The sequence below is a fragment of the Pectinophora gossypiella genome, chromosome Z (assembly GCF_024362695.1).
Source record: "Pectinophora gossypiella chromosome Z, ilPecGoss1.1, whole genome shotgun sequence".
Classification (NCBI taxonomy): Eukaryota; Metazoa; Arthropoda; class Insecta; order Lepidoptera; family Gelechiidae; genus Pectinophora; species Pectinophora gossypiella.
In genome coordinates this window covers 17944693-17968372 of record NC_065433.1, presented here as the reverse complement: position 1 = coordinate 17968372, position 23680 = coordinate 17944693, and the positions used below count along the sequence as shown (strand labels likewise).

At 36.5% G+C, this 23680-nt stretch overlaps 1 protein-coding gene across 5 annotated transcripts in view; it reads left to right on the top strand.

Moving 5' to 3' along the window:
- Positions 1 to 10797: 10797 nt before the first annotated feature.
- The window catches only part of LOC126380444 (mucin-3A), a 45801-nt gene continuing 32918 nt past the window's right edge, over positions 10798 to 23680 (top strand). For 2 of the 5 annotated variants that reach the window (XM_050029856.1, XM_050029851.1), the window contains exons 1-2: positions 10798 to 10851; positions 12191 to 12293. The gene's annotated coding sequence lies outside the window, so the exon portion shown is untranslated. Of the gene's footprint in view, positions 10852 to 10997; positions 11787 to 12190; positions 12294 to 23680 lie in introns of those variants that run through there. The other 3 variants (XM_050029853.1, XM_050029854.1, XM_050029852.1) reach the window with 3 other exon arrangements.

The following is a 23680-nucleotide window of genomic DNA, read 5'->3' as shown; positions in this document are numbered from 1 at the left end:
GCAAAATATTTAAACATGTTTTTGCTGCGCGAAATGGGATCAGTTCTTTCTAACTCCAGTTATTATAAACTTATCTATTGAAGCACGCTACGGTATGCTTTATTTTATTTACGTTCGTGACACTACAATTGTACATTTTTAACTTTTGAAGTCGGCTTCGTTATAAACAGCACTGTCCTGTGAAATTACGAAAACGATATCCGTAACTCTACTGAGGATGGAAATATAAAGCATTTAAGGCCCGTAGCGCGTTATAAATAGATATAAAAAAATAAACACATAGGTAAATAGATACATTATTTAAGTCCACGAATGAATACTGAGAGTTACTTACACAGAAACCTAGTGTAAGGTTATAACTTGCATATTTAAATGAATACACAATTTTGCCTGTATCATTAGTGTAACTTTAATTATTACATAAGTTAAACCTCTTGTATTGAAGTGGGTAGCTTCGTGTTAAATGTTGACCTGGAAAGAGAACAGAGATGGCATCAATGTTCAATTAATTGTATTATTGAATCGCAGCCGCGTTGAATGCATGTCATTAATTATGACGAATGTTACAGATTGATATCGAAATCGGACGTGCAATCTCTGCAAGCTCTGTAACTCGGACGGTATACAGAGCGACTGCCATTTGTTGTATGAAGTGTTTGTGCGACTTGGATAAAACGGAATTGTAGGTGTGAGTTTGTAACCTCTACTCCCGGTGGCTCCCACTGTTTGTCCCCCACTCGGGGATGTCGGGAAAAAAGTTTTACTGGCCACTACCGGCGGTCATTGCTACTATAATCGTCGCGTTGTCTACTACTTAAACAATTTTCTTATTGTAGAGAGCAGAGATGCGTAATCCGAATTGAAAAGGACGCAAGTACTCGATCGATTAATGGAAGCTGCCCTTTGATTTTATTATTTATAGTGTTTGAAGATCAAAAACTCGCGACTTTTGGTATACTTACGGAAGTTTAGAAATTCAGACGGAATTCGTTGCGGATGTGATCCCAGTTTGATGCGAAGCGCGCCCAAATCTCACGTACCATCTTGGAAGCTTATGTAACTGCACGCCTACTGTTCACTTTACTGTAATAGACAAGTGGTATAAGGTAGATACAATTATCTTACGCTTCTTTGAGAGTTCAATTACGAAAAACATTTTTATAAACTTCCTGGTATGCTGATACGACATTTTGCAAAATTGTTTACGGAAATTTGTATGTATACTAACGCTCTGTAATTAATATCATAAACAAAAGTAAGTACCTATATCGCAAAGCAACTCGGTGCGACGCAAAAGGAATGTTCTTTCAAGGTGCGAACTATATTTAAAGTTCCCAAATTAATTCAGCTTTCAAATTAAGCTACCAACCACCCTTTAATAAAAATTCCTATGCAATTTTCCAAACAAAAAAACCGCAGCTTGCGTAGGGCATTTAATCTTTTCCCCGCGGTTGCTTGCGACACCCTGTAATTACTGCCGTTTGTCAACTACGTCGTCGACGACGCCACAACTTTGTAATGCAGACGGGACACAGACTACATAGCGACACTGGTTCTTATTACTGAGACTATGGGTTTTATGCACTAAAAAAAAGATTAATGTACTGAAAACGCCCTTTACTTAACATTTTTCATTTTGCAAATTCTTGCTCGGCTCAGTACGCGTTTGCAAGTAAAATAAAGACCAAAATAACGTGTAAAACGTTTTCACAGACGAATAATAAAATTTGCACGATTCTTATTGAAGATGTGACCGAAGGAGTCACGAATCCAGGGTTTTCCACATCAAGGACAATCATACGCAATTTTAATATTATTTTTATAATAATAGTCATTGTTTGCGTGCTCCCGACGAGTTGTTGACTGACATTGGCGGCTGAACGTTTGTTTAAACAACCACAATTGGAACTGGTGAAATTATCTAGTCTTTTAGATGGGCTGTTTGACTATTTCTTCTTTATATTTATGTTGTTATATACTCATCAAGAATCAAGACGACGTCGAATAAACTGTTCATTTGTTAGACTCTAGTTGACCTTCTGCTGTCCACGCATTGTAGTATTTATCAGAGATTCTAAGTGAGTAATTCATAATAATTAATTACGTGGCGATTACTGAATATCAAAGTCAACCTTTTATTTTATAATGATCAACATCAATCATCATCAACAAAGGTGTGAAATTCATTACATACACAGGACCGTTATAAATTTTTAATCAGTGATGTTTGGTCATCAAAATTTCGCAAGTGTTGTGGGAGTCGCGTGTCGAATGGACGGACGGACAGACGACAGACGTGTGTCAGCGTGATTAGCCTCATCCAATATTTGTTGTCCTTGAAGGATTGAGCAATGCATTGATTCCTCAAACTGTTTATAATTTGTTATTACAACAATTTAAGAATAAGAATAAAATATATTTAGATTTAGAAGTATGTAGTTACCTACTCTGAAAATCTTTTAGTGAGATATGATCACGATGTTTGTTGGTAATTTCATTTCAGAAGGAGGTATGGCTTAGGCATTTACACATTTGATATGTATGAACAATAATTATTGCTTCCTCATTGAAGGTAGATACTTTTCCTTGTCTACACAGGTTAAAAAGCTGCGGTACTTAAACAGTTTTAGGTGGATGAGACGTTCCACAACATATTTTTTTTAAAGTACTTAAGTATATACTAAGTATATTTGTTTACTATGCTAATTCGATTCAAACTGTAACTATGTTAGCACGTGAATAAATTTATTTTTGAGATTGGGTTTTTCTTCTTAACGTGTGGATCGTGTGGAGAATACCAGCTTCATCAACCCTGGTGTCAGGGTTATTGACATAGACATGACTCATGTAACGACTACTTACATACTTACATCAGTACGTAGTAACCGGGACCAACAACTTAGCGTGCCTTCCGAAGCACGGATCATCTTACTTTCGGACAATCAGGTGATCAGCCTATATGTCCCAACCTAACTAGGGATCACATAGTGATTTTTGCGATATGTCCCCACCGGGATTCGAACCCGGGGCCTACGGATCGTAAGCCGAACGCTCAACCACTGGACCACGGAGGCCGTTGAGAGATTGAGTTATAGAGTGAATATGTACTTAATTTTTAATTTACGACGCGATAGCTTTATTGTGCATCCTTCTTTTATATTACATAATTCGGAATTTGCATCATATTTCTGTAATCTTCAAAATAATACAGTTAGCTAAAGTTATCCATCTTATCGTATCGAATCGATATCGTATCGTATAGTATCATACGTTTTTACAATAAGATTCCCATTGACATTCAAAATTTGCCTTTCAACTGTTTTAAGATAGTAGTTAAACAAAAACTTTACAAAAAAGGTTAGTTAGTGATTATTTAGAAGATATGAATGCATGGGATTAACTATTTGAGAACTGATATTAGGCAGCTAAATTACTCAATTGTATACGAATATTTTATGTTTATTTTTATTTTTTTAAAGAACGTCTAGGGCCCTGTGCCGAGGTTTTTCTTGCAGCTTCTTTTCCCCGGCTATACAGGTTGTGAGAAGCTGCAGTAGTTTTAGGCGGATGAGACGTTCGTTATGTAAAAATTGCCGATTCAAAGTGTAACTGTGTTACCAACTGAATAAATATATTTTTGAATTTGAATTATCATAACATGTTATGTGTGTGGAAAAATTATAAATGCCATTTAAAATTAAATTAATATGAAAATGTAAGACTTCTTATCAAAAGTTGCTGCAAGTTATTTTTCATTAGGTACTTGTGACACTGCCTACTCCATTGGTTATTTCGGGCGTGAGTTTATGTACGTATGTACCTATGTAAACTTCATGGAATATCGTTGTCTAAGTAAGTAGATGCATAGTTCCGTATAAGCTTTGGCTGTTAATTTACTTGATTCAATATAGGTAGGACAGGCTGACGGACAACGTAGGCTTAGTAATATGATTCTGTTACGGTAGGTAAGCACTGCACCCAAAAAGCGTTTTGGGATAGTCAAATTATTTGTTTGTTTATATATTAGGGATCAATATGAAGAGTGGTTGAGGTGCTCGGTGGCGCAGCGGTAAACGCGCTCGGTCTGCGGTTGTTGAAGTTAAGCAACTTTCGCAAAGGCCGGTCATAGGATGGGTGACCACAAAAAAAAGTTTTCATCTCGAGCTCCTCCGTGCTTCGCAAGGCACGTTAAGCCGTTGGTCCCGGCTGCATTAGCAGTCGTTAATAACCATCCATCCGCACTGGGCCAGCGTGATGGTTTAAGGCCCGATCTCCCTATCCATCCATAGGGAAGGCCCGTGCCCCAGCAGTGGGGACGTTACCTGGTGATGATGATGATGAAGAGTGGTCAGTATGGAAAATATTAGTAGAACAATGTCCGTGTGAGCGGACGTTCGTACCTAATAAGTACCGTGGTGATCGTGTTAGTACAGATGGCTGGCCTTGGCGGTAAAGAGCAACATGCATTCGCCGACTAGTGGCACCAAATGCCGTTAACATTGATATTTCAGCTCTTATTGAGAATTTCGATAATTTCCGGCAACATGTCACGTGACTTCAAGCCGCTTACAATCGTTTTTAGCCTAATTATGTCGCTCGAGAACCTAAATATATGGAATTTTATGCTAAGCTCTTGAAGTAGGTACCTAACCGGTGTCTTTTCCTGCAAATCTACAATAAGTCACGTCAAAAAAAAAACCTAACCGTTGTACTCGCGCCTACAAGTGTTTTGTTAATTTTGTATAATCAACCCCATTAACTTCATACAGATTAATGCAAAATCTATTATTTTTGCTTGAGAATATGTCATCATGTCACCTGTTGCAGTAGATAGTGTGAGTACTTCCGTCACCCAAGTTTACCGGCCCCATTGTCCCTAACCCGTAATAAAACAGCTCTATCACTGTATCTCATCATTTTGTCCATTCGTTGCTGCCAGAGCCCGCCTTAGAAACTCTGGGCTACGTTCTGGTTCTCTATGGCACCGATTAAAATTATATTATACTCTAAGAGCTTAAATAAATACGATTAACAATCCATGCCCAATAATAGAGTAGTTTCCAACTAGCTAAATCAGCACTTTATGCTAAACGTTAAAACACAAAATTACTGTGGAATTTGTATGAAAAAGCAACCTGTGACGTGATAAAAAAATGTTACAAAGTGTGGCACTTATTTTTAATTAGAATATGTTTTGTGACTTTCTGATTACTAAATAAAGGCAGTTGCATAAAGAAAAATATAATATTATATTATTCTTTATTTAAATTCATTAATAAGTTAGAAAAAAAAGTTATTTGTCAACTTTGCAACTGCCTTTATTTAGTAATCAGAAAGTCATAGATAATATTTTTGACCTAGGAAACTACCCAATTCATATTCTAATTAAAGTATTACATGTCTAAATTAGAACTACATTGATGTCATGAATCCCGCGCGAATCCTAGATCCGGCTCTGTTGTGTAGTGTACACGTAATCCAACCACGATTTCCGCTCGTTATCTGTGAAACTATCTCGTTTATCAGCCGATCAATAAGACTTATTTGGACTCAGTGAAATTATAGTAATTTTCATACAAATTGGATGCATATTGCTATTGAAGCACACGGCCTCGTTAGAAGTGGTTTTAAAATGTCAAGTGACAAATCAAATGGCATTTTTTTTATTCTATCAAAATGACGTACTGAGGCAGGGTCGTAACTTACCGAACATGCCTCGCAACATTTAGCAGCTACCGCTCAGAACCACCGTTACCGCGAAGAATACTAGTAAATATTCAATTACACGATTGATGACCGTTTACGCAACCACATTTGTTTTGATTGTAAACCGTAAACGACCATCACCTATGGCTGAAGATTAATCTAATGTATTAAAATAAACACTAGGCAGTAAAGAAGTCTGTAAACATAAACGCATAAATCTGTTTCACAACTGAGACGTGGTGTGGCAATTGTACACTAAGATTTGTAGCTGAAGGCATTGTCAACCGTACAAGCTTTTATCAAAGTTGGCGTCGGATCTCTCCTGTCATAATAGTGGCCAGGGGCGAGGCTCGTTACAGTCATTGATGCCTGGTGCCGGGGTCAGAGGTGCAGCCGGACCAAGTCCCGATAGCTTTTATAACAATATGACGGAAGAGTTTCCTAGAATTCAACGCAGACAGGTTACGGACTTGTCGTAAACCTAATAGATTTTCCTTTCCATCAGAGAAATCTTAAATAAGTAGGCAGTCTTTTACGACTTGGCTATCATTAGAGCTATTCAAGCTGACTACCTGAATCGTCCTTTCTCTAGTAAGTATATCCGAAATATAATTCGTGATTCATGATTCATCTTCTAACCTACCTATTTATTTATTTAATATTTTATTTATTTATTGTTCTCTGTGGTGCATGGTTGAGCGCTGGGCTCACAATCCGCAGGTCCCGGCTTCGATTCCCGGTGGGGACATAACACAAAAATTATTTTGTGGTCCCTAGTTTGGTTAGGACATTACTGGCTGATCACCAGATTGCCCGAAAGTAAGATGATCCGTGCCTCCCCAAGTAGCATTGGCGAGTCTAAAAAGGGGATATTAGATATCTAATAGAATGCGATTTGATTGTCTACCTCTAGAGTAAAATATCCCTCAAGTTATCTTCAAGAACGCTTATAGATAGCCTCTAGCCAAGTGGGCACAACCTTGTAGCTATTCATAAGAAGGAGTTAAGAACGCACGAATAGATAGAGTTAAGAGTTGAAAATTTTCAAAGTCTAAAGGCGTACTTCTAGAGTCTTTCTAAACTGTTTATAGACCACAATGTGCACTAGTAGATAGTCTATAGATAATGTTAAGAGCTAAACAGAAATCTTTGCATGTGAAGTTTTAAGACCAAATTTTCTTAACATTAACAGCTTTAAGATAATTTTTATTTGAAATAGACAACGATTCATAATGGCGCAGATCTCACAAGAGTAAAAGTTAATATTACAACATGGCGTTACAAATTTCTAAATTCCTATTTATTTACCGCTTATACGGGCTGATACTGTCACCTAGACATGAAAAACCTAATGCGGATGAAAGTTTCTCGTGGAATTTGTGTAAAACTCTCTGAAAATAAGAGCGCCCGCTTTAAATGTAATATTTAATTAATAATTTACCAAATAAAAAAATATTTTGTAAAAATAATATTTTTTAAATTAGATTCAAATGCTTTAACCCTTTATTTCATTCATAATATAGTATTTTAAAACGTGTAGAATGATTTATTAGACATAATTTATTCATAAAAACACGAATAAATAGTTCGTTATAATAATGTAAAAACGTATCAAGCAATAAAAATGGCGTCTAGTTAAAATTGTCTAGAAAATCGATTCCTTTAGAACAAACATTCTAAAGAATTGTCTGTAGTATGGCTCTAGATAATGACAAGACTATTTGTACTTGTTACATACTAAACTTACTAGTCGAAGAAAAAACAGGTTTATGAGTGATTTAAGATTGCCTATAAACTGTCATTTTTGTATACTGTTTATCTCTTCGGAGTATTTCTAGACATTCATCAGAGAACTGTATTTTTTACGTTGTGAACAATTATGGATAGAATTGTGCAGAAGCAATCTATTGCATTAATTGACGAGGGAAAGAAAAATATTTTTATTTGTAAACAATGCGAAATATAATCTTAAGTCATTTAGTTCTTTCGTTAAATTCAGTCTAGTATGGTTTAAAGAAGGCGATAAAATGTATGAGTGGTATTACATCTATCCAAAAATACTCAGACGATAACCTCTTGTATATAAACATAGTTATGTACTTTGTTTTTAACTCCCGTGGAGACACTTCGTGCGTATGCGTAACCCTGTGATATTAGCGTCAAAACGATATTGAATTCTCTTTTATAAATAAACCTACCATTTGTAACATTTTTCAAATTTTTGTGTTCATCATTATCCACCTTAGGATTTTGTATCATAAGTGGCTGCAAATAGTTTCTCGATTTGTAGTTCTGCCTACCCCTTCAGGGAATACGGGCGTGAGTTTATGTATTTTTAATATATTTTTTTATTTAAATATAAATAAATTTAATGATAGACGTTCTGTACGTTTTTCTACCTCTTAGGTGAATTTTATTATTGGACTTACTTGCAATATTAGAGATTCCTAGAGTTTTAGTTTTTTTCAAATCTAGCATATTTCTTTTTTTTTACTGGTATATAATGACGATGACACAGGTCCGTTATTTTCTCCTGATATTATTCATTTTCCAAAATAGAACTCGCTATTGCAAAATAGAATTCACTTTTAACCGTGCGGCGACGGAGAAAGAATACGATTGTCGCCGCCCCCCTCTTCCCGTGGATGTCGTAAGAGTTGACTAAGGGTAATTCCAAACATAACACCTCTTTTAGCTGGTGGTAGACCTCGCCACCTGGTTAGCTACCACCCTCCCGCCGGAGCCAGGCGCCAAGCCACTTGCTGCGTTCCGTCTGTGCGCGGGAGTACCAGTGCCTTTGGGGGATGTAAGGGTATCAGTTGTGTTGCTTAGAACCGATTTGGTTCCTTAAGCGACGTCAGGCCGGGAAGCTCCCTCTGGAGGGTAGTGGGATTCGAGGCACGGTCTTGCCGGTGGCCGACCGCAGGTAGTTGGGGGCCCTGTGGTATTCCGTCAATCAGCACACGACCCTAAAATGATTTGTGACCGCAGTGCAGTAATAATAAGGTCGCTTTTTCTAAACTTCATTTTTGTGCATTTCTTTTGTCTATGGTGGTGGTTTGGTGGTTTGTCCATGGCAATCCGTCAATCAGCATACGACCCTACAACTACCAATAACAATCACAGTGAAGTAATAATAAAGTCGATTTTTGTTTGAATAAAAGTTATGATTGACAAATAAGTTTTAAATTTAAATTGGTGGATAGATTAATACCCCTCTTACAGGTATAAGTGGCAAATCGCTTCACCAGCCCCCTCCATCTCAAAGGCACCACCACAAAGATCACCTTTATACTCGGCGCTGCGTCAATTTGTACACATCCATGAATAATATAAAATGTTATGTCATTACGATCTAAGAAATTAACACATCCAAGGTCCTCTAAGACCTCTAAGTCGGTCCAAAGCATTTAATCTCTCGCCTCTTGAACTATATCTTGAGTATGAGGCAATATATCGGCTGAACGCTCACGCCAGGACCAGCTGGGAACCCCAAAAAATGAGATCGTGATCTTTAATTTTTTACTGTCTCCGTTGCATAAAGCCAATCGATCTAGTAAAATTGCACTTAGTTATACTATTGTTAGGCAAATAAACACTGGAAACACTGTTTCACTAGCAAATTTTTAGAATAACTATAACATATCTATAAAAGTAGTTTATTTAGACTTAAGTGTCTCTCTAAAACAAAGATAAGAGTACCACTAGCTTAAATTGAATATTTGTAGAAAGTTATATCTTAAAATATACCATCTTATCTATAAAATATCTAGAAAATCGGTTCCTCTAGGCTTTATTCATTACTTATAGATAATATTGTCTTAAGATAATCGTCATACCTAGAAATGTACTTAAAATAAGTGCTCTATAGAGCAAATTATCTAAAAATAATCAAATATTAGTGAAGATACTCTATAAGAATACTAATACTTTATAGAAGCCATCTGTAGAAAGCCCTTGTCTAGAAATAAACCACGAATAGACTATCAATAGATAATTTTGTTTTAAGCCTCCAGACCGATGCTACTTGGGTCGGAAGGCACGTTAAGCCGTTGGTCCCGGTTATTACTTACTGATGTAAGTAAGTAGTCGTTACATGAGCCATGTCAGGGGCCTTTGGCGGCTCAATAGTAACCTTGACACCAGGGTTGATGAGGTTAGTACTCCACCTTACAACCCACACGATAAAAGAAGATGAAGATTTATTTTATTTATTTATTCCTTTTCATCCACCTTAGTGAGATGTTTTCCCAGAAGGCGTTACAATAATCACTTACATTACATTTTTCGTTTTATGCACCTTCCAATAATCTATTACGAAATACTTGACAGTGCTGTGATCTGATTACGATATGGTTAACATTTTCTCACCTACTTATAGGTCTGTTATACACAGTGAGGTAAGTAACCCTTATCATTATGACCTATTCAGTTTGACACTATTAGCTACTTGTATTGTCTGAGAACATTGTCCGTATGTTTGTTTGACAAGGTTGTTAATTACAAAGGCCAGTAAAGATAAGATTTATAATGTGTCGAGATTTTTTTTGTCTTTTAGCAGTATTAAGGTGCGAAAATACTTAAGTTTATGACTAACAAAATGAATCGTGCAATAAAGTCTACTATGGCGATCCATAAATAAACTTATCATCAACCAGATTTATTAAATTCCTCTCCAAAATATTCAAAAACCTCACCTAAAAATTTAAGAAACGCTTAGAAGATTTGCATGTGACAAGTTGATGGCGTGTTAAGACGACGATGGAAATAGTTAAATATAGGTGTAATGTGTTCATCGTGAGTCATTTCGCGCAACCCATAGGTGAAGATGTAAGCAATTTGTGATATAAAGTTTGCAGCTAGTAAATAATACGATCCCATGCGACCTTGGTGACTATTGCCTTCCGCTCTCATCCACCACTTTCTATCACTAGCCAGCAATAGGTACCAGTTTAACGTCACATTGGCATTCCTCTGCATAGAGTTTGCCTAATAAAAAGAACAATCAAAGATGATCTCCCCTTTCCCTAGATCCCGACCCCACCGAGGCGGTGAGGCGGCGCGCGCGCAACATACCGCAGTCTTCGCCGGCGACCGTCCGCCGAGTGCACATCTTCACACGCCTCACGGATACAGACGCTCTCGGTATTTTTTTTTATTAAAACTTTTCGCGCTCGAAATTTAAACGTTTAAATTTTTGAAAACTTTCTGGGCATTGTACTTTCAAGTTGCTTTTTGCGAGTGTTTATCTTCTAGTTAAATATATTGTTTTGTTTTTCAGAGAGCCCTTACCGCCCTATACATATAAAACTTAGTTGTAGAATTTAGTTTCGTTTGATTTCAATGAATTCAATATTATAACAAAGTGAACTATATGCACGGGGTGGTAAGTTTTTAGAAGCTCAGCGATCTAATATATACTAACCTGGTTAGATGATTGCAGGAATTTGTCTGTTAGTGTAGAAATTAATACGTGATAGGGGCTTTTTTCTTGTCGTTCTAAAGTTTTAAACAGTGAATTTTGTTTATCACTGAATCGCGACAATAGTGTTGTATTTTAATAGAAATGAGTAATGTTTTTCTTCTTTGTGTGTTAGGGTTGGGACGAGCCAACCTCTGACCGACTTTTTGCATAACCTTTAATCTTATCTCGATGAAGCCTTAATTCCTCCACTCACCAAACTGAGCTGATCAGACAATAGTCAAATGTTAATTGTGGTTTTTTCACACCCTCCCAGTTTACTAACATTGCTTTGTCAAATATCTTAGACAATGTCCGAATGAATGTTTAAAAAATCCGGGCCTAATTATGTGCAATTTTTGCGTAACTCTAGAGACTTTAGCCGCCGTGAGAAGCATTGTCTTCGCCGCGTGTTCCGTCGCTCGCAGCTTCAGTTTTTCTTAGATTAGTGTTATGACTCGGTTATACAATGTGTAGGAACTATGCTAGTGTTACATTTATTTGACAAGTGTCACTTTGTTACATTCTGCAGCGCTTCTTGCATTCCGTCGCCTGTAACAACGGCACACATTACCAATCATCGCAGATAGTGGGTTCAGGTCTGTTCTGCAGCTCCGAGGTCAGTTTTAAGACCAACTTGTCGAATATTAGGGTCGCATATTTACAGATTAACCTTGCCTCATCTAACACCAACTTGACTGCTTTTTGCGAATGTTCATAATGTTGATCTTTGCCACCCGCTTTTCAGAATCATTGAAGTTGTCCAAGTTTTTCTATATAGCTCTTTGTTTTGGCATCGATTAACCTGACGCTTGTCGATTGATGTCAATATTTTGCGTAATCTATGTATACTTACCATATACTGCTAGTTTTGATTACCTGGGAGTATCATGCCTCCCACGAGTGTAATTTGCAGATTAGTATAACAATTTGTTTTACAATCGGCGTCTAGTGTTTGGTATACATAGAGCAAGTGGTAGCAAAGAGCTGGATGGTAATTAACTTGGGCGCATGATTGTGCAGGAATCGGAGGTGCAGTTTGAAAGTACAAGCTTACAGAGTGATAGTATTTCAATAGTCAGTGACATCTTTGTGAGAAGCTGAGCTTACGGCGCGACCACTTGCGGTGAGTGTTTAAATTGTTTTAATTAATTGTAATTTTTTTTTACAAAAACTAATAAAATACATTAGAATTATTTAAATATAAAAATAATAAGTTATCTACTATCATTTTTAATCTACTTATCTTTTATCGGATAAATAGGAAAAGGATAGTTTATAGGAATCAAGACATTACATTTTAAAAGTATTCATATTGTACTATGAATTTATTGTTCAAATTGTATATACTTACTTTATTTTTATTTCGAGTAAATTATTTTAAAATTGTACTTACATAGGTACTACAATTTTGAAGTGTACTTTTTCCATTTACTTATAAGTAACGATATGCAATTAAACAGTTCGTTTCGATTTTTATTTATTGTATATTTAAATCAAGCTTTAATTTCAATTTGTTTATTAATATCAGTAGAAACGTAGTAAGTACAGTAATTACTATTATAAAGAATGCGGTAACAACATCGTGACATTTTGCCGTCCGAGCCTTGACGCTGTTTACGCATCGCATAATCCTGCGCGGGTGGACATTCACTGCGCGACGCAGACATCTTGTCCTTACTTCTTAAAACGATACCAGATACAAATGCGTTTTTACGACCACAAATACTTCTGCTTTTTTATTATTTTCCAATAAGAATATACAATTATATTTACTGGTAATTATTGCACTCAAAGATTAATAACACAGAAAATGTTAATTATGTATAATCATGAATCGGAGATGTCCTTAGAAAAGGTTCAATACGATCTACTCTGAACCGGCGTGCGAGTATGAAGCGATTGATGAATGTGGAGGAAGCAAGAGAAGTGTGTCAGGATCGAAGCAAATGGAATTCTATAGTCTCTGCTTACCCCGGTGGGAAATAGGCGTGAGTTTATGTATGTATGAATATTAAATTAGCGTTTAAAAGACCAAACGCCTCTTCCAATCAAACGTCACTTACAAAATTTTAACTATCGCGCGTTGATGTCTTTTGTATGAGCTTGTGCGCAGTTACATTGTAACGACGAACTAGTCAACAAAAAAACATTAAAAGCTTTCGACTGCTTACCATCCCATTCCAATCGTAAAAGTGGATTATAACGCTTGTATCCCCAAAGGGCTAGGCAGGGGTGTATTCCCACTCCTCCACTAACAGAAGGCGAGCCTTTTACAAATCCTGGAAGATACGTGATATCAATTATATTTCATCCAACCGTAAACGCATCAAGTCTTTTATTTTTTTGACGTGACTTATTGTAGATTTGCCGCAGATGGCATTAACTACTTGGCCGTACAAACTGGGAGCGCTGAAGGCTCTCACCCGGTACTCATCAAGTCAAATAATTCAGTGGTTAGAGCCCGAGCCGAGATTCGAACCCGTCACACTACGACTTAACACGTTGACAGTCCCCATACAAAATATTATGACTTCGTTGCAAGTCCCGCTTATTACTTAACTTTATATACTTACGTCCTGTTAAAAACGAAAATAATAATAAATATATTCTAATTCGAAACACTTCACAATACCTATTGAGTGCAAAAGGAAGTAAACCATATCTATTACTATCATGAAAAATTAGAACTTTTAAAGGCCGCACTCAGGGCTCTGAACAAGTATGGGTCACGGACTTATGGAGCTAGTCCGTAATGACCCATATATGGATCACTGGACTGTTAACGAGTTGTTATATTACCTGCGTATATCAGTGATGTCCATCACGTAACACTTATGGTGGTTATTCGGGTTAAGTTAATTTCAGTTGACACCTCTTGAATTATTGCCGACCTTCACTTACAACCTCCTCCTTCTATCGTGAGGGTTGTGAGGTGGATTACCAACTCCATCAACCCTGGTGTCAGGTTTATTAATGAGCCGCCACATCAGGAATAGCCGGGATCAACGGCATAACCTGCCTTCTGAAACACGGATCATCTTACTTTTGGACAATCAGGTGATCAGCCTATAATGTCCTAACCAAACTAGGGATCACAAAGTGATTTTTGTGATTTGTTCAAACCGGTATTCGAACCCGGGACCTCCGGATCGTGAGCACAACGCTCAACCACTGGACCACAGAGGCCGTGAAACTTACAATAAGTGCATGGAAGAGATAATTATAGTTTCAGTCCTGTTGAAATTCTAATTGAGTTAAAATTTTGGTCGTGGCTGCTCGAATCGGCACCAATATGGTCTAATAATAGATATGATATTATTGTTTTTATAGAATTATGTATGTATATTATTGAGATAGATAGCCATGGTAACCCGGTTGGAAGAACGCTTATCTGTCACTCTGAGGGCCCAGGTTCTGTTTCTTAGGACTTCAATCCTAAGGATGGTGGTATTAATAAACTAATTTCAGCTGAGACTGCCCTCAAGATCATGCTCAAGTCCCTGTTTTTATATAATAACTGTCACTTTGACATGATCTTGAGGGCAGTCTCGAAGCTGAGATTAGTTTATTAATACCACCCTAAATGCGTGTTGTCTTCTTTTTACTTGTAGCTCTGCTCACACCGATAGGGCTTATGGGCGTAAGTTGTGTCTATCTATGTACGTATTCGAAGCGTAGTCTTTGCTCATTCTACATTTAATTTTTATGTTCTAATACAAGGAGACGGAAAATAGGTTTCTCTATTTGCCTTAAAACAGCGTATGCGTCCCACTGCTGGGCATAGGCATAGACAATCAGGTGTTTCAGTCTGTTATGTATCTACATATCTTCAAGTGATGTAACATAGACCTTCAATAAGTTTGTCATTATCAGCCGTGCGACGCCCGCTGCAGGGCATAGGCCTCCACGACGATCGGTCCTGCCCTGCCCGCATCAATATGTTTATCCATGATAATTACGTTCTGATATCTGTATTCTGATATCTGAGTCTTAGCAAAACAAAAGACTTACAAAGTAATTTTAGACAAAGTCCCCTCCCCAACTGTTACCGAACACGTACTTCCAGATCGTGAACCCAATGATATAACCACTACCCATAGAGGCTGTTAAGTTAAACAATAAACAATTCCAGAAATATTTCATAGCAAATTATGGGGTTTTAAATATCTATAACATCAACATTTCAACATTCATAGCACGCATAAGAGTTGGAGTTAATTAACCGACGATATGGTCGTTGACTTTAAGTGAAAATGGTTTTTTTCTCCTGTATTCGTAATTGCTCTAACTCAAGTTTTTCATTTTTACTTAATTCTTAGAAGACGACATGTAACTTGTCGATTTACATTATGAAGTTATGTATAATATACTATATATTGGAAGTTTTGTATCACTTCAAAACTGGATATGACGACATTTATGTTGTATTATCTATCTTTTTACTTAGCACAGTTGTAAAGTCGCTTGTCTTTCACTGTGAGATCGTAATTTTGAAGTTATGTATAATATACTATATATTGGAAGTTTTGTATCACTTCAAAACTGGATATGACGACATTTATGTTGTATTATCTATCTTTTTACTTAGCACAGTTGTAAAGTCGCTTGTCTTTCACTGTGAGATCGTAATTTTGAATGTAGCATGGGCCTAAACAAGTGATTTGCGAATTCATGTTTGGACCATAAATGATTATCACGTGCTCAGTGGTGAAGAGAACATCGAGAGAAACGCCCATTCCCTATGACCTAACTTGTATTGGACAGATATTTATTTCGGGTTAGAAGGTCAGACAGGCAGTAGTTTCTGTAAAAAAACTGGTCAAATCTTCTGGTTAGGTTAGAAAAACGTGAAAACGAGAACGGAAGATGGTACATATTTTATTTGAAATTTTATTTTCAGAGCTTTATAAGAAGCCATAAAACGTTGGCGCGTTTTTACTGAATTTATAAATAGTAATTCATTTTTTCTCACTTGTTGTAGGTTTGCCTCAGTTGGCCATGTAATTTTACTTTCCGTACAAAACAACTTAAAAATGATAGAATCGTAACAAACATGGTGATGATTATATTTCGTTAGCTTCAGTCTAGATTCAGTCATCGCAAAGATTCGATTTTAATTTAACCCTACAATTTGAGGATAAAAAGGGCAAGGTTTAAAATATAGGTACACACTTAGGTGCATTAATATATACCTAATATTTTTGCTTATGTCCACATTAATTACAAACATACCACAACAATTTGAAAAAAGTTTTAATATACTTACAAGGATTTTTGATATAGGTATTGACTTGGTAAGGTTTAATTAAAATAAATGATTGCACATTCATTTAACTACCTGTAGGTACCACAATGACTCGTGCGGGTCTAAGAGGTACTCTATACCGACGCACAATAGAATAATAATAATATTTATTTATTCATTGCATCTGAGAAATGTTTCGAATTTAGAATTGAATTTTGTCATATAATCGATATACACCCCATCAAAGGACTCTGTAACCTGATTGAAAGGCACATAGTCAAGGACAAAAGGTACACTATTATTATATTATATTATATATTATGTAGAAGAATAAAACAAATTACAACTAAACTTCTCCATAACACATTATAGCACGACTAGCAGAGATTTCACCATAAACCCACATTCTCTCACACTCCCGCAAACCCACATTAGGGATCCACAACCCATCTGCTTAATTGGGGGGAGGAATTTAAAACAACTTAAATAGCAGCAGCAGTAATGGAGCAGCGTGGTGGCGTATGCTCCATACCCCCTCCGGGGAGGCCAGTGGGATGTATATAGGATGTTTATGTTATGTAACTTATGTATAGAGCTATGCTTAAGCGGTAATCTTATAATTTTAAATAAGTCGTCACCCGCTGTCCGCGCTTGACTTCGGGCAAGTTTAGCGAAGACGATATGTTTTGCAATAATTATGTTTATTTAGTGCCATTATGCAGTAGCGGTGACCTTTAGGGAAATTGCTCAGATTGCCGTTTCTGAATGGAATACTGCAATGATCATTACACCGCTATGCTTTGTGCCCACGAAGCACAAAGGACGTGTTCACCCAATCTACATAATCTCCCATATATTACGATAATTACTTTAATCAAATTCGAACCAATCATTGGCATAATGTGGGTACTAATTTTCTACACTTGCTCAAGATAGTGCGTTGATACAAATCTTCTGATCGTTGTGAAGTTGCAATACGTATCCATCACTGATATACAGCCTTGTGTCTGTTGAAATATTGGGTGATCATCCTTGCGCTTCATTCACAATATCAAAACAGCTACGTCATCATAATGCTGTCACTCAATGAAAGTGTTGTATAAAGAACTAATGTCAAGCCTTATTTGGGCGATGCCCCCCACGCACCCGGCCTCCGGAACAAACTGTTTTGTTTACACATGGATCTGCTGTATGTAACATAACATATAATTGACGTGCCATCTTCTATACTATTACGTGTTCACAAGTGTACGCACTTACAATGCACGAACAATGTATATGGTACCCATTACGGAGGCGCTATAAGATGCATTTTCACCAATAAACAGTTGTTTGTTGTTTAAATTGTACCTAATATCTATTAGTTCTGGACATAAAATCTTAAACGGTTATCGACACTTTCATTTCTATTTAACTAACTCGTAACATGATCATCAATGATATGTTATGATTTACGAAACTTGCGCATTCCGGTGACCTCCGACCTGCCGCTGATTTGTGAACAGTAATTATGTGCTGCATTTTGCAATTTGTAAATAAACAGGGCCTTACCACATGGGCATGTGTGTTACAATAGTAAAAAAGTCAGAAACTCGACAATTATAAACACGCACAGAGTTTTATCGCTCAGGTCACAGTTCAGCGTTGCAGGAAGTGGTTGCGCAAACGGCGCGCAACCATTTGAAACCTACTCGCGATGGAGTTATTTAAAATCGATTAGCTTTGGCTGGTGAGTGGGCGAGAGAGGTATAGCGGCCCGTGTCCCGTCACTATTCCATGTCTCTTATTCATGTCAAATGTCATTCTTTTCTACATGACTCCAACGATTGATGTTTAATTCATTCAAGCCTTTTCGTATTCCATTTCTCCAACGATTGATGTTTAATTCATTCAAGCCTTTTCGTATTCCATTTGAACTGTATTCTATATTAACGTATTGAATGAGCTTAAAACAAACCACGAAACTTTCTCAGAGTAGAGGCGTCCGGCACACAGGAGAAAAGATCCTGAAGGTGCCTATAGCATCCTACGCTGAGCGTGACCTTCTCGTATTATTTTGATAACGTAAAATAAATGGTATAATTTGGTATTTTGGTAAAAGTGTTTATGAAATTCCACGCTTAAAGCATTGCTGCCACTTGTTATATCTTACGCTTACCTCGGCCACGGAATTTAGTGAATGTTAGCAGAGCACTTTAGAGCGGATCCATTGAGAAAGGACGACACTGATTTCACAGAGCAATGTGCTATACAGAAACATTCGCGCACAAATAATTTAATTACATATTACTAACGAATTATAGCATCTCGCCTTGCAATCAATTACGAGTTGGCTGTCATTCACATTGCTGATTACTCTAATTACAGAAAATAATTACTCTGTTCTGGCATTAGCTGTAACATTCTCTAAAAATAACTAGTCAAGGTTTAAGATCGCCTGTAAGATGTTTTGGCAATTTTCTTTGACCTTTTTGAAAAGGTTGGCCCGCGGCTGACATGATTTGGTCCGTAACTAATGACTTTATGACATCCACGGCTTTTTCACATAATAAAATAATGTAAACTGTCTTTATGGCAGTTGTTCACAAATGGAAGTCAATTTGATAACTGGTTTTAAGTTTGGAAAACATCTAAAGCAGGCATGAACGAAATATTAGTTAGTAGGTAAATGCAAAATTGCATAATGCTGTTCATTACTCTGAGAGAGCAGACGCGAAGGCTCCGACGGAGAAGGTCATGGCGGTGCCCCAAGTAAAATGCTCTCATTTTGCGCCATTCGTGTATTCACATACATTTTGAACTCATTTCAGCTAGTTAGACAATAAATATGTACCTATTATTATATTTGTCATTGAAGCTTGTGAACGTGTTGTTTGTTCTAGTAAAATGGTGACCTAGTAAATTCGTGTAGTCGCGAATCATAAAATAGTTTACGTATATTATTTTCTGAAGTCAACTAATCGCAAACATTATCGCAACTAGGTAGGTACTTAATTATTAATTCTTAGGTAACCTGTTAAACCGGTAATGATCAGCTCTCCGGAAGAGATGGCAAAGTATCATATAATTTTAATAAGATACATTCACATTATATTCTATTTTCAACGCTAAGACGTTCCATACACGTATTAAATAAATCCTGAGATGACGTTCGAGCCTTTTACACACTCTAAGATCATTTAGGCATGATATTTCACATGAATAACCAGGACAGACCTCACGGCATTTTACATTTTATCCATCTCAATATATCAAAACATGTTACGCCACAGACTATGGCTCATCTAACATCTTGCCCCGCGTGGCTTGATACCTGTACGCGAGAGGAGCTGATGAATGCCACCGAAAATGCTGTCCGAGTGGCAAAATACTGGGTTGGAAACATCTGAATACCATCGAAACGATAAGAAGAAGAAACATGTTAATATTTTACTATTTATCACATTAAACATTAACAGTGTTACTACAAAACAAAGACTAAAAGATAAACTATGTTTAAAATATAATTCGTATACGAAAGAAGTCCCGAACGCCGTGGCGCTACTGTCGCAGATTCTGCATAGAATTATTATGATTTGTCAAGTTAGTTTCATTAAAATCCGCCGACTTCTTTCGTGGCGCGAAATACTATTTTAAACCTAGTTTATTTTTAGTTTGTGTTTTGTAGTAACACTGTAATAATCCCTTTTGTCAGGTGATACATGTGCCATATGACTTGCCACAATACGGATAATTTATAATATAATATTTAAGGTGGCATTTGCAGTTGTAAAGCTTTAATATAGAGCTAAGAGGGATCTCGCCTTTAACAGAGTGTAGTCCCTCTCGATTAAGTAAAAGTCATGGTCAATGCAATGATGTGTTTACTTTCAAAATTACATGGCATGATATTTGCCCCCGTGAGTATGTGGATAGGGGCCGGTAGACACGACTCCGTCTACTAAAGTAACCTACCTTCGTTTTAAGTTAAATGCTTCTAATTTTATAAGCCACTTTAACTAATCCTATAAGTACCTAATAATACGTTCTTAACTTTTTACTACTTACTTATAATTAAAACACATACTTAATCAGTTATATGACACTCCCTTATTACTTCTTAACTACATAATATTCTAGAACTTTAATTGAATACATTTTCCGACATACTTCTCTTCTCGTGTGGGTTGAGAGGTGGATTACCAACCTAATCAACCCTGGTGTCAGGGATACTATTGAGCCGCCAAAGGCCCCTGACATGACTCATGTAACGACAACTTACTTACATCAGTGAGTAGTAACCGGGACCAACGGCTTAACGTGCCTTCCGAAGCACGGATCATCTGATCTGCCTGTAATTTCCTAACCAAACTATGGAACACAAAGTGATTAACCTAAGATGGTGATTACTTTTATTGATTACGATTAAGTACCTACCTTTTATATTATACGTTTCTGGGAAAAATGGAGCCGCCTTCAAAAGCACACTTTATTCTAGTTTAAATGACTAGATCGAAAATTCAAATCAATACGATTTATTGGCGACTTAGGGAGTAGAAAGATTTATTAACATTGTATTTTTGTTGCTAGAACTTTCACATTTATGCAATACAATTTGAAGTAATCCCGCGTCTTAGTAAACCGCAAACCTTTGCAGAGCACCCGGCATTGCTCAAGTACGTCAATTAAACGCACGTGCGACCGTACTAAATGTAACAACTAGAATTATTTACCATTTAAGTCATTTCTTAACTAACATTTAAATACTTAGTCGTGGAAAATGTTGGGAAAAATCTGAATCAAAATACTTACTTATCTAATTATTCAGAGTTATGCGAAAAGTTTGCGTACGTCTCTACATTATACAATCAACCAAACGTATCGTAGGTTTAGTTTGAATAACGAACCTACCTTTAATAGGTAGTTTCCAACTACTCAAATCAGTTACTTTTTAACACGAAATTACTATGGAATTTGTATGAACCATTTGTACAACCTGTGACCATAGAAAAACGTGACAAACTTATTATTACATTTTTCATTATTATAATTCATTAATAAGTTAAATAGAAAAAATGAAAACGTTTTTTGTCACCTTTAGTACTGTCTTTATTTAGTAAAAAATCAGAATTTCATAACTTATCTTTGGCCTAGAAAACTACCCATTTCCAAGAAGATCATCTCCTGTGTCTACTATAGGGGCTTCTACAGACTGATCGAATTTTCGTTTTACGAGTAACTTTTTTAAATAACTATAAAGTTCTATTTTCGTGTTAAGAACTCCTCATGACATACTTTAATAGTGCGTGGAGGGCCTGAGACAGGCCTCCTGACCATACCTAACGTGTGCGAGCTGATTCTAATCACGCTGATGTTGAGAAATCTTCTCATTGTCCCGCTTACTAATGTTAATGAGATTTTCGGAGACAACGTCAGATACGGTGTAAATTTCTTCCGTATTGTATAAGACGATGCATTTATGTACGGCATTATAATTCTGGGACGAAAAGCCCTTCCCTTGTTGTCAGGTGAAGATCTGTATCACTGAAGATCTTTTAGAACTCCTGAAAACTAACAACCTAAAGTACTTGTATATAATAATATCTTAGGGCTAACAACTATCAGCGTAACAGTATTACGTAATCAATGACAACTTTATAAGTTCAAATGTCACAATATTCCATGAGAGACAATTACTATGTATGTATAAACGTTTTGTAATTTGTCAATGGTTAGTTAGGGTCACCTAAAGTATTTAACGACAGCTCTGTGTTACACAAGAAGAATATTCGACAAAGGGTGAAAGCCGTCGCGTGTGTCACGGTGCGCGCGCGCATGCCTCTGAAACACGCCGCGGAGGAAAGCTGCACAGCACAATAGCTGTAATATTCGACAAACTATTTGAGTCACTTACACGAGTTCAGTCATTGACTCGCCTGAAAAGTGATACTCACTAGACCAAATGTTAAAGAAGAACTAAGTAAATAACCATGCTGGGACACAGAAAGTGTCCATTTTAAATCTAATAATCGTCTGCAATAAACATAAATATGCAAATAAATTATACATCTGCGGTACGATCTGATAACATTGTAGAGTATGTAAAATAACAGAGAGGTTTTGCCAAATTATAGAAATGGTCACACCATTCTGGAAAGAATTAGTAATAAATGCAAATTCGACATGGAACGTTGATTACGAGACATATGATGTCGTACGTTTGGTAACTAAACAAATTAGTCGTGTGGAAGAATTTTGATAACTAAGTACTAGAATACCCACTAATTATAAATAGCTTTATACTATAGTGAATAATATGTATTTGGTTTATTATGCTTTTTTTAGATAGCTACAATAAATTATTATTCGTACCTACTTACTTTTATATTTTTAACTACTTACCAACTTATTGCACCAACCGCTTTGCACCTACACCAACCCATTCACCTAACTAATACCTAAATAGAAACGTTTATATCAGCTGAAAAATAACAATGCAAATGTGCATTGTTGCATTTCCATAATAAAGCAATGATGTTATGTCAATGCGCACGCTTCCTCACAAAGGGCAATAACTGTAAAACTGAACAACCTCTAATAAGAACTCTCCGAGAAACGCTTTGTTGAACGAACCGCATCAAACATTCGAATATATTTTATTGCCTCGCTTATAAAACATTGTTACATTATTAAAACATTTTTAAATTAACGATGACTAAGTATACTAAATTACACTTCATTCAAATATTATACTTACATACTTACGTTATTTAAATGCCAGACTTGTAAACCTTTTTAAAACTTTCATCCATATAATTTGACGCAGACTCGGAAACGGCAGCAATATTATAGAAACACACAAACTATTCTGAAAGGAAAGCTCTATAAATTGTAGTCGTTAAATGATTAAGTACTTCAATTTACATGTGTATAACAAGGGGCAAGTTCGTAGGGGTACCTGTTGTAAATTGTTACCTTTAGTACTTACTTCATAATCTGAGGACGAGGTTTGTTTTCTCCTTTCTAACTGGATGTCAGGTCGTGTGTGTCATCTCTGATTTATCCGATATCGACAAAGGTCACCAGAAAGGTCCCGGAGTCTGTTGCAATATAAAGTCGTCTTAACTATTGTTTAGCTAGGAGATAGAGCGAAAGATGTCTACAATCCTATTCAGTTGGGAAACATGTTTTTATGATCTTTGTGCAATATAGAGTCTCCTTTAAAATGAATCAGATGCTAACAATAGTGAACAATGCTTTAGTTTATTAAACTTATGTTATTATCT